Source organism: Bombina bombina, chromosome 12 (assembly GCF_027579735.1).
Source record: "Bombina bombina isolate aBomBom1 chromosome 12, aBomBom1.pri, whole genome shotgun sequence".
NCBI classification, from domain to species: domain Eukaryota; kingdom Metazoa; phylum Chordata; class Amphibia; order Anura; family Bombinatoridae; genus Bombina; species Bombina bombina.
The window spans coordinates 41,919,599-41,930,889 of NC_069510.1; the positions used below are offsets into that span (position 1 = coordinate 41,919,599).

The following is an 11,291-nucleotide window of genomic DNA, read 5'->3' on the forward strand; positions in this document are numbered from 1 at the left end:
CATTTCACTCATCTTGGCAAAAAAAACTTACCTTTTAAACTTGACAGCCGCTCCAGCTTCCTCCGCCCGTCGCAAAGCCTCTTCCTGGGTCTAAAATGAGGAATCCGGCTTCCTCCCATCACGGCGTTGAATCAGACACGTGATTGGAGGATGACCTATCCATCATTTCTGACCTCAGAAATTGCTTGCAACAACCGGGAGGAAGCTGGAGCGGTTGTTAAGTTTTAAAGATAAGTATTTTTTCCCAACACGAGTGAAATGTCAAATTTTTAAAAACCGGACACTTTAGCATCAAAATTTACATTCACTTTAATTGATATTTGCACAATCCATTAACTGAATCCTGATCTGTGAGATAGAAGCTCACTGGTTGGTGAGCAAAGGTGGGGCTGTGACAATTTCATCACACCAAGGGCTCTATTTATCAAGCTAGGGCAGACAGGGGCGTACATATGGTGCAACAGTATTGTAAAGTGTATGCAACATTATTAAGGTTTAAAGCCTGAAACGTCGTCATTTGTTTTATTTGGAGGTGATGTTTTAATAAACAGAAGTAATTTTGAGATACTGGAGTGCTGCCATTCTTTTACTGGTTGGATTATCTGCATGGACTTTTGTGTGAGGTCCTGAATGGCGTTTGCACTCGCTGGATGCACAAGTGCTGCATACACTTTACCTTAAAAGGTAAGCAATCCGCTGTCGGAATTCAGCATTAAACACGAGCGCTATTTTGCGCTCACGTGCAATGCCGCCCTCTGCCCACAAATCACCCACAAGCAGGAGCTGTCAATCTTTCCAGATGGACGAGGCCAGGGAGATTGAAATTCTCCACCTAAGAGGTGGAGAAGCGATTGGGAAGGTCTGATAACCGCTGCTTAAAACAATACTGACTGCAGGTTCTCTTGTGAGAACCTGAAGTTGTAGTAAGGCGAACGGCTTGATAAATCGAGCCCCAAGTCTTCCAAATCCTTTTATCAGTTACTCCCATATGGTCTAGCGCAGTGATGGTGAACCGTGGCACTTCAGATGTTCCAGAACTACATTTCCCATGATGCTCAACTGGAGTTCAGAGTGCCTAAGCATCTTGGAAAATGTACTGTAGTTTTAAAACATCTGGAGTGCCAAGGTTCGTCATCACTGGTCTAGCGGTTAGGATTCCTGGTTTTCGCCCGGGTTCGACTCCCGGTATGTGAAGCAAATTTAAATTTTCAATAATTTCTAGAAGCAACATGAGATCCATTAAGACTGATGACCGCTGCTTGATAAATACTGACTGCAGGTTCTCTTGTAAGAACCTGCAGTCATAGGGGGCGAGCGGCCTAATAAATCGAGCCCCAAGTCTTCCAAATCTTTTATCAGTTACTTCCATATGGTCTAGTGGTTAGGATTACTGTTTTTTATCCAGGCGGCCCGGGTTCAACTCCCAGTATGGGAAGCAAATTTTAATTTTCAATAATTTTTAGAAGCAACATGAGATCAATTAAGATATTTGCGCAATTCATGAACTGAATCCTGGTCTGTGAAATAGAAGCTCACTGGCTGATAAGCAAAATAAATAAATAAATCCCACAGCTGTATTGGTGGACAGGGATACATCTAACTTGCATAAATAGTGTTTTTATTAGTTTTGTTTCTCAGTATAGGGATAAACATTTGACGAAATAAATAATAGATGAAGATAGACGTGCTCTTAAGTTCCACAAGGTGGGGCTGTCACAATTTCTCCACACCAAGGGCTCAATTTATCAAGCTAGGGCAGACAAGGGCGTACATATGATGCCCCAGCTCGCCTCTGGAGGTCAGTAATCTGCTACTGAAATTCAGCATTGGACACAAGTGCTATTTTTCGCTCGTGCGCAATGCTGCCCCCTGCCCGCAGACAGAAAATCACACGCAGGAAAGAACTGTCAATCTTTCCGGTCGGACGAGACCGGGAAGATTTAAATTCTCCACCTAAGAGATGGAGAAGAGATTAGGAAGCAGCCGTCTGATGACTGCTGCTTTATAAATACTGACTGCAGGTTCTCTTGTGAGAACCTGTAGTTGTTGCAAGGTGAACGGCTTGGTATATCGAGCCCCAATTCTTCCAAATGCTTTTTTTAGTTACTCCCATATGGTCTAGCGGTTAGGATTCCTGGTTTTCACCCAGGCGGCCCGGGTTCGACTCCCGGTATGGGAAGCAAGTTTTTATTTTCAATAGTTTCTTGAAGAAACATAAAATCCATTAAGATATTTGCACAATTCATGAACTGAATCCTGGTGAATAAATTCAACAGCTGTATTGGTGGACAGGGATACATCTTACTTGCATAAACAGTGTTTTTATTAGATTTGTTTCTTAGTAAAAGGAAAGGTATTTGGTGAAATAAATAATAAATGAAGGCAGACATACTCTGGGCAGGAGCTGTCAATCTCCCTGGACGGACAAGACCGGGAGGATTGAAATTCTCCACCTAAGAGGTGGAGAAGAGATTAGGAAGGTCTGATGACCGCTGCTTGATAAATACTGACTGCAGGTTCTCTTGTAAGAACCTGCAGTCGTAGGGGGCGAACGACTTGATAAATCGAGACCCAAGTCTTCCAAATCTTTTATCAGTTACTCCCATATGGTCTAAGAAGTGGAGAAGCGATTGGGAAGGTCTGATAACCGCTGCTTAAAACAATACTGACTGCAGGTTCTCTTGTGAGAACCTGTAGTTGTAGCAAGGCAAACGACTTGATAAATGGAGCCCCCAAGTCTTCCAAATCCTTTTATCAGTTACTCCCATATGGTCTAGCGCAGTGATGGCGAACCTTGGCACTCCAGATGTTTCAGAACTACATTTCCCATGATGCTCGACTGAAGTTCAGAGTGCCTAAGCATCTTGGGAAATGTAGTTTTAAAACATCTGGAGTGCCAAGGTTTGCCATCACTTGTTTCTCAGTATAGGGATAAACATTTGGCGAAATAAATAGTAAATGAAGACAGACGTGCTCTTAAGTTCCACAAGGTGGGGCTGTCACAATTTCTCCACACCAAGGGCTCAATTTATCAAGCTAGGGCAGACAAGGGCGTACATATGACGCCCCAGCTCGCCTCTGGCGGTCAGTAATCTGCTACTGAAATTCAGCATTGGACACAAGTGCTATTTTTCGCTCGTGCGCAATGCTGCCCCCTGCCCGCAGACAGCAAATCACACGCAGACAAGAACTGTCAATCTTTCCAGTCGGACGAGACCGGGAAGATTTAAATTCTCCACCTAAGAGATGGAGAAGAAATTAGGAAGCAGCCGTCTGATGACCGTTGCTTGATAAATACTGACTGCAGGTTCTCTTGTGAGAACCTGTAGTTGTTGCAAGGTGAACGGCTTAATATAGAGAGCCCCAATTCTTCCAAATGCTTTTGTCAGTTACTCCCATATGGTCTAGCGGTTAGGATTCCTGGTTTTCACCCAGGCGGCCCGGGTTCGACTCCCGGTATGGGAAGCAAGTTTTTATTTTCAATAGTTTCTTGAAGAAACATAAGATCCATTAAGATATTTGCACAATTCATGAACTAAATCCTGGTGAATAAATTCAACAGCTGTATTGGTGGACATGGATACATCTTACTTGCATAAACAGTGTTTTTATTCGATTTGTTTCTTAAAAGGATAGGTATTTGGTGAAATAAATAGTAAATGAAGACAGACATACTCTTAAGTTGTTCCACAAGGTGGTGCTGTGACATTTTCTCCACACCAGGTCTTCCATATTGTTTGTTTAGTTACTCCCATATGGTCTAGCGATTAGGATTCCTGGTTTTCACTCAGGCGGCCCGGGTTTGACTCCAGGTAAAGGAAGCAAATTTTGATTTTCAATCGTTTCTTGAAACAACATAAGATCCATTAAGATATTTGCACAATCCTTGTCTGTGAGATAGAAACTCACTGGCTGATGAGCAAAGGTGGGGCTGTGACAAATTCTCTACACCAAGGGCTCGATTTATCAAGTTAGGATGGACAGGGGCATACATATGCCGCCCCAGCTCACCTCTGGCGGTCAGCAATCCGCTGCCGGAATTCAGCATTGGACACGAGCACTATTTTGCGCTCTTGTGCAATGCCACTCCCTGCTCGCACACAGCAAATTACACGCGGGCAGGAGTGGTCAATCTCCCTGGACTGCCAAGACCGGGAAGATTTAAATTCTCCACCTAAGAGGTGGAGAAGAGATTAGGAAGGTCTGATGACCGCTGCTTGATAAATACTGACTGCAGGTTCTCTTGTAAGAACCTGCAGTCATAGGGGGGCGAGCGGCCTGATAAATCGAGGCCCAAGTCTTCCAAAATCTTTTATCAGTTACTTCCATATGGTCTAGTGGTTAGGATAACTGTTTTTTATCCAGGCGGCCAGGGTTCAACTCCCAGTATGGGAAGCAAATTTTAATTTCTCCAACATAGGTGTGTCCGGTCCACGGCGTCATCCTTACTTGTGGGATATTCTCTTCCCCAACAGGAAATGGCAAAGAGCCCAGCAAAGCTGGTCACATGATCCCTCCTAGGCTCCGCCTTCCCCAGTCATTCTCTTTGCCGTTGTACAGGCAACATCTCCACGGAGATGGCTTAGAGTTTTTTGGTGTTTAACTGTAGTTTTTATTATTCAATCAAGAGTTTGTTATTTTAAAATAGTGCTGGTATGTACTATTTACTCTGAAACAGAAAGGTGATGAAGATTTCTGTTTGTGAGAGGAAAATGATTTTAGCAACCGTTACTAAAATCGATGGCTGTTTCCACACAGGACTGTTGAGAGGAATTAACTTCAGTTGGGGGAAACAGTGAGCAGACTTTTGCTGCTTGAGGTATGACACATTTCTAACAAGACGATGCAATGCTGGAAGCTGTCATTTTCCCTATGGGATCCGGTAAGCCATTTTTATTACATAAGAAAAAAAGGGCTTCACAAGGGCTTTTAAGACTGTAGACATTTTCTGGGCTAAAACGATTGATATATAAACATATTTTATACTTCATAGCTTTGAGGAATTATTTTATTCTTGGGAATTATGTAAAATAACCGGCAGGCACTGTATTGGACACCTTATCCTCTAGGGGCTTTCCCTAATCATAGGCAGAGCCTCATTTTCGCGCCTCTATTGCGCACTTGTTTTTAGGAAGCATGACATGCAGATGCATGTGTGAGGAGCTCTGATACACAGAAAAGACTTTCTGAAGGCGTCATTTGGTATCGTATTCCCCTTTGGGCTTGGTTGGGTCTCAGCAAAGCAGATACCAGGGACTGTAAAGGGGTTAAATATAAAAACGGCTCCGGTTCCGTTATTTTAAGAGTTAAAGCTTTCAAATTTAGTGTGCAATACTTTTAAGGCTTTAAGACACTGTGGTGAAATTTTGGTGAATTTTGAACAATTCCTTCATACTTTTTCACATTTGCAGTAATAAAGTGTGTTCAGTTTAAAATTTAAAGTGACAGTAACGGTTTTATTTTAAAACGTTTTTTGTACTTTGTTATCAAGTTTATGCCTGTTTAACATGTCTGAACTACCAGATAGACTGTGTTCTGTATGTGGGGAAGCCAAGGTTCCTTCTCATTTAAATAGATGTGATTTATGTGACACAAAATTTAGAGAAAATGATGCCCAAGATGATTCCTCAAGTGAGGGGAGTAAGCATGGTACTGCATCATCCCCTCCTTCGTCTACACCAGTCTTGCCCACACAGGAGGCCCCTAGTACATCTAGTGCGCCAATACTCCTTACTATGCAACAATTAACGGCTGTAATGGATAATTCTATCAAAAACATTTTAGCCAAAATGCCCACTTATCAGCGAAAGCGCGACTGCTCTGTTTTAGAAAATACTGAAGAGCATGAGGACGCTGATGATATTGGTTCTGAAGTGCCCCTACACCAGTCTGAGGGGGCCAGGGAGGTTTTGTCTGAGGGAGAAATTTCAGATTCAGGGAAAATTTCTCAACAAGCTGAACCTGATGTGATTACATTTAAATTTAAATTGGAACATCTCCGCGCCCTGCTTAAGGAGGTGTTATCTACTCTGGATGATTGTGAGAATTTGGTCATTCCAGAGAAATTATGTAGAATGGACAAGTTCCTAGAGGTCCCGGGGCCCCCCGAAGCTTTTCCTATACCCAAGCGGGTGGCGGACATTGTAAATAAAGAATGGGAAAGGCCCGGCATACCTTTCGTCCCTCCCCCTATATTTAAGAAATTGTTTCCTATGGTCGACCCCAGAAAGGACTTATGGCAGACAGTCCCCAAGGTCGAGGGGGCGGTTTCTACTCTAAACAAACGCACCACTATACCCATAGAAGATAGTTGTGCTTTCAAAGATCCTATGGATAAAAAATTAGAGGGTTTGCTTAAAAAGATGTTTGTTCAGCAAGGTTACCTTCTACAACCAATTTCATGCATTGTTCCTGTCACTACAGCAGCGTGTTTCTGGTTCGATGAACTAGAAAAGGCGCTCAATAAAGATTCTTCTTATGAGGAGATTTTGGACAGAATTCATGCTCTCAAATTGGCTAACTCTTTCACCCTAGACGCCACTTTGCAATTGGCTAGATTAGCGGCGAAAAATTCTGGGTTTGCTATTGTGGCGCGCAGAGCACTTTGGCTAAAATCTTGGTCAGCGAATGCGTCTTCCAAGAACAAATTGCTTAACATTCCTTTCAAGGGGAAAACGCTGTTTGGCCCTGACTTGAAAGAGATTATTTCTGATATCACTGGGGGCAAGGGCCACGCCCTTCCTCAGGATAGGTCTTTCAAGGCCAAAAATAAACCTAATTTTCGTCTCTTTCGCAGAAACGGACCAGCCCCAAGTGCTACGTCCTCTAAGCAAGAGGGTAATACTTCTCAAGCCAAGCCAGCCTGGAGGCCAATGCAAGGCTGGAACAAAGGAAAGCAGGCCAAGAAACCTGCCACTGCTACCAAGACAGCATGAGATGTTGGCCCCCGATCCGGGACCGGATCTGGTGGGGGGCAGACTCTCTCTCTTCACTCAGGCTTGGGCAAGAGATGTTCTGGATCCTTGGGCGCTAGAAATAGTCTCCCAAGGTTATCTTCTGGAATTCAAGGGGCTTCCCCCAAGGGGGAGGTTCCACAGGTCTCAATTGTCTTCAGACCACATAAAAAAACAGGCATTCTTACATTGTGTAGAAGACCTGTTAAAAATGGGAGTGATTCATCCTGTTCCATTAGGAGAACAAGGGATGGGGTTCTACTCCAATCTGTTCGTAGTTCCCAAAAAAGAGGGAACATTCAGACCAATCTTAGATCTCAAGATCCTAAACAAGTTTCTCAAGGTTCCATCGTTCAAAATGGAAACCATTCGAACAATTCTTCCTTCCATCCAGGAAGGTCAATTCATGACCACGGTGGATTTAAAGGATGCGTATCTACATATTCCTATCCACAAGGAACATCATCGGTTCCTAAGGTTCGCATTCCTGGACAAGCATTACCAGTTTGTGGCACTTCCGTTCGGATTAGCCACTGCTCCAAGAATTTTCACAAAGGTACTAGGGTCCCTTCTAGCGGTGCTAAGACCAAGGGGCATTGCAGTAGTACCTTACTTGGACGACATTCTGATTCAAGCGTCGTCCCTTCCACAAGCAAAGGCTCACACGGACATTGTCCTGGCCTTTCTCAGATCTCACGGGTGGAAAGTGAACGTAGAAAAAAGTTCTCTATCTCCGTCAACAAGGGTTCCCTTCTTGGGAACAATAATAGACTCCTTAGAAATGAGGATTTTTCTGACAGAGGCCAGAAAATCAAAACTTCTAAACTCTTGTCAAGTACTTCATTCTGTTCCTCTTCCTTCCATAGCGCAGTGCATGGAAGTAATAGGTTTGATGGTAGCGGCAATGGACATAGTTCCTTTTGCGCGAATTCATCTAAGACCATTACAAGTGGAATGGGGATTATACAGACTTGTCTCCGACGATACAAGTAGATCAGAGGACCAGAGATTCACTCCGTTGGGGGCTGTCCCTGGACAACCTGTCACAGGGGATGAGCTTCCGCAGACCAGAGTGGGTCATTGTCACGACCGACGCCAGTCTGGTGGGCTGGGGGCGCGGTCTGGGACCCCTGAAAGCTCAGGGTCTTTGGTCTCGGGAAGAATCTCTTCTCCCGATAAATATTCTGGAACTGAGAGCGATATTCAATGCTCTCAAGGCTTGGCCTCAGCTAGCAAAGGCCAAATTCATACGGTTTCAATCAGACAACATGACGACTGTTGCGTACATCAACCATCAGGGGGGAACAAGGAGTTCCCTGGCGATGGAAGAAGTGACCAAAATCATTCAATGGGCGGAGACTCACTCCTGCCACTTGTCTGCAATCCACATCCCAGGAGTGGAAAATTGGGAAGCGGATTTTCTGAGTCGTCAGACATTTCATCCGGGGGAGTGGGAACTCCATCCGGAAATCTTTGCCCAAATTACTCAGTTGTGGGGCATTCCAGACATGGATCTGATGGCCTCTCGTCAGAACTTCAAGGTTCCTTGCTACGGGTCCAGATCCAGGGATCCCAAGGCGACTCTAGTAGATGCACTAGTAGCACCTTGGACCTTCAAACTAGCTTATGTATTCCCGCCGTTTCCTCTCATCCCCAGGCTGGTAGCCAGGATCAATCAGGAGAGGGCATCGGTGATCTTGATAGCTCCTGCGTGGCCACGCAGGACTTGGTATGCAGACCTGGTGAATATGTCATCGGCTCCACCATGGAAGCTACCTTTGAGACGGGACCTTCTTGTTCAAGGTCCGTTCGAACATCCGAATCTGGTCTCACTCCAACTGACTGCCTGGAGATTGAACGCTTGATCTTATCAAAGCGAGGGTTCTCAGATTCTGTCATTGATACTCTTGTTCAGGCCAGAAAGCCTGTAACTAGAAAAATCTACCACAAAATATGGAAAAAATATATCTGTTGGTGTGAATCTAAAGGATTCCCTTGGGACAAGATAAAAATTCCTAAGATTCTATCCTTTCTTCAAGAAGGTTTGGAGAAAGGATTATCTGCAAGTTCTTTGAAGGGACAGATTTCTGCCTTATCTGTGTTACTTCACAAAAAGCTGGCAGCTGTGCCAGATGTTCAAGCCTTTGTTCAGGCTCTGGTTAGAATCAAGCCTGTTTACAAACCTTTGACTCCTCCTTGGAGTCTCAATTTAGTTCTTTCAGTTCTTCAGGGGGTTCCGTTTGAACCCTTACATTCCGTTGATATTAAGTTATTATCTTGGAAAGTTTTGTTTTTGGTTGCAATTTCTTCTGCTAGAAGAGTTTCAGAATTATCTGCTCTGCAGTGTTCTCCTCCTTATCTGGTGTTCCATGCAGATAAGGTGGTTTTGCGTACTAAACCTGTTTTTCTTCCGAAAGTTGTTTCTAACAAAAACATTAACCAGGAGATAGTCGTGCCTTCTTTGTGTCCGAATCCAGTTTCAAAGAAGGAACGTTTGTTGCACAATTTGGATGTAGTTCGTGCTTTAAAATTCTATTTAGATGCTACAAAGGATTTTAGACAAACATCTTCCTTGTTTGTTGTTTATTCTGGTAAAAGGAGAGGTCAAAAAGCAACTTCTACCTCTCTCTCCTTTTGGCTTAAAAGCATCATCAGATTGGCTTACGAGACTGCCGGACGGCAGCCTCCTGAAAGAATCACAGCTCATTCCACTAGGGCTGTGGCTTCCACATGGGCCTTCAAGAACGAGGCTTCTGTTGATCAGATATGTAAGGCAGCGACTTGGTCTTCACTGCACACTTTTACTAAATTTTACAAATTTGATACTTTTGCTTCTTCTGAGGCTATTTTTGGGAGAAAGGTTTTGCAAGCCGTGGTGCCTTCCATCTAGGTGACCTGATTTGCTCCCTCCCTTCATCCGTGTCCTAAAGCTTTGGTATTGGTTCCCACAAGTAAGGATGACGCCGTGGACCGGACACACCTATGTTGGAGAAAACAGAATTTATGTTTACCTGATAAATTACTTTCTCCAACGGTGTGTCCGGTCCACGGCCCGCCCTGGTTTTTTAATCAGGTCTGATAATTTATTTTCTTTAACTACAGTCACCACGGTATCATATGATTTCTCCTATGCAAATATTCCTCCTTTACGTCGGTCGAATGACTGGGGAAGGCGGAGCCTAGGAGGGATCATGTGACCAGCTTTGCTGGGCTCTTTGCCATTTCCTGTTGGGGAAGAGAATATCCCACAAGTAAGGATGACGCCGTGGACCGGACACACCGTTGGAGAAAGTAATTTATCAGGTAAACATAAATTCTGTTTTTCATTAATTTTCAATAATTTTTAGAAGCAACATGAGATCAATTAAGATATTTGCGCAATTCATGAACTGAATCCTGTTCTGTGAGATAGAAGCTCACTGGCTGATAAGCAAAATAAATAAATAAATAAATCCCACAGCTGTAATGGTGGACAGGGATACATCTTACTTGCATAAATAGTGTTTATTTTCTTCTGTGGACTCACCATATCCGGAAAGAAATACATTTATCAGGTAAGCATAAATTATGTTTTTCACTTATGTTTAGACTGTTATTTATTGTTAACTTGACATAACCCCTCTTTTAACTCAGAGCGACTCTTGTCCGCTGATTACCCCACCTACAACCACTACTAAGGTCCAAAAGTGGCCATACAAATGCCAATTTCCCTCGCCATTTCTCATTAGACTTCTGAGGTCTAAAAGTGACCCCCCCAAGTAAAGTAGGGAATCTTTACTAGTATATGAAAAAAGAGGTTTCGTTTCTAGATACTTGTATTATATAACCATTATCATATACTACCACTTATATGTAACACTAGTTCATGATATATAATGTTTTCTAAGTCCAAAAGTGACTAAAAAGAAGCTCAAATTCATTATGTTCAGTATACCTACTATTGTTCTGACTATTGCTTTCTTGTGCAGTAATTATTTACATGTAACACTCATATGTGGTAGCTCTGCTCACAGTGTTGCATTTAATCGCAATATCATATGTGTACATTGATGGTTGTTAAGTATTTGCTGTTATTGTTTCCAATAACCTCAATAAAAGAAAGAAAGATGGTACCATATATACTACATTCCTCATCATGCAGTAAAGAGTTTATTTTCATCTTCTTTTTTCTAAATGAAAGAAGCACGTTAATTGCATATAATTGATATCAATGGATCATCTATCTATGTTTTATGTGTTTATTATTCTCTGTTTGTAAGATTGCCAACTATTACATTCCAGAACACATAAAAGAAATATCTGATTCCTTTTTTTTATATTCACTTCATTAATATATCT

The 11,291-nt window shown here is 42.9% G+C and overlaps 2 non-coding genes across 2 annotated transcripts; both read left to right on the plus strand.

The window, feature by feature from the left end:
* The first annotated feature begins 2,107 nt into the window (after positions 1-2,107).
* TRNAE-UUC (transfer RNA glutamic acid (anticodon UUC)) lies at positions 2,108-2,179 on the plus strand. Its single transcript has one exon. It is a non-coding gene; the product is annotated as a tRNA-Glu (tRNA).
* A 1,214-nt stretch (positions 2,180-3,393) lies between these two features.
* Positions 3,394-3,465, plus strand: TRNAE-UUC (transfer RNA glutamic acid (anticodon UUC)). Its single transcript has one exon. It is a non-coding gene; the product is annotated as a tRNA-Glu (tRNA).
* The last annotated feature ends 7,826 nt before the right edge of the window (positions 3,466-11,291 follow it).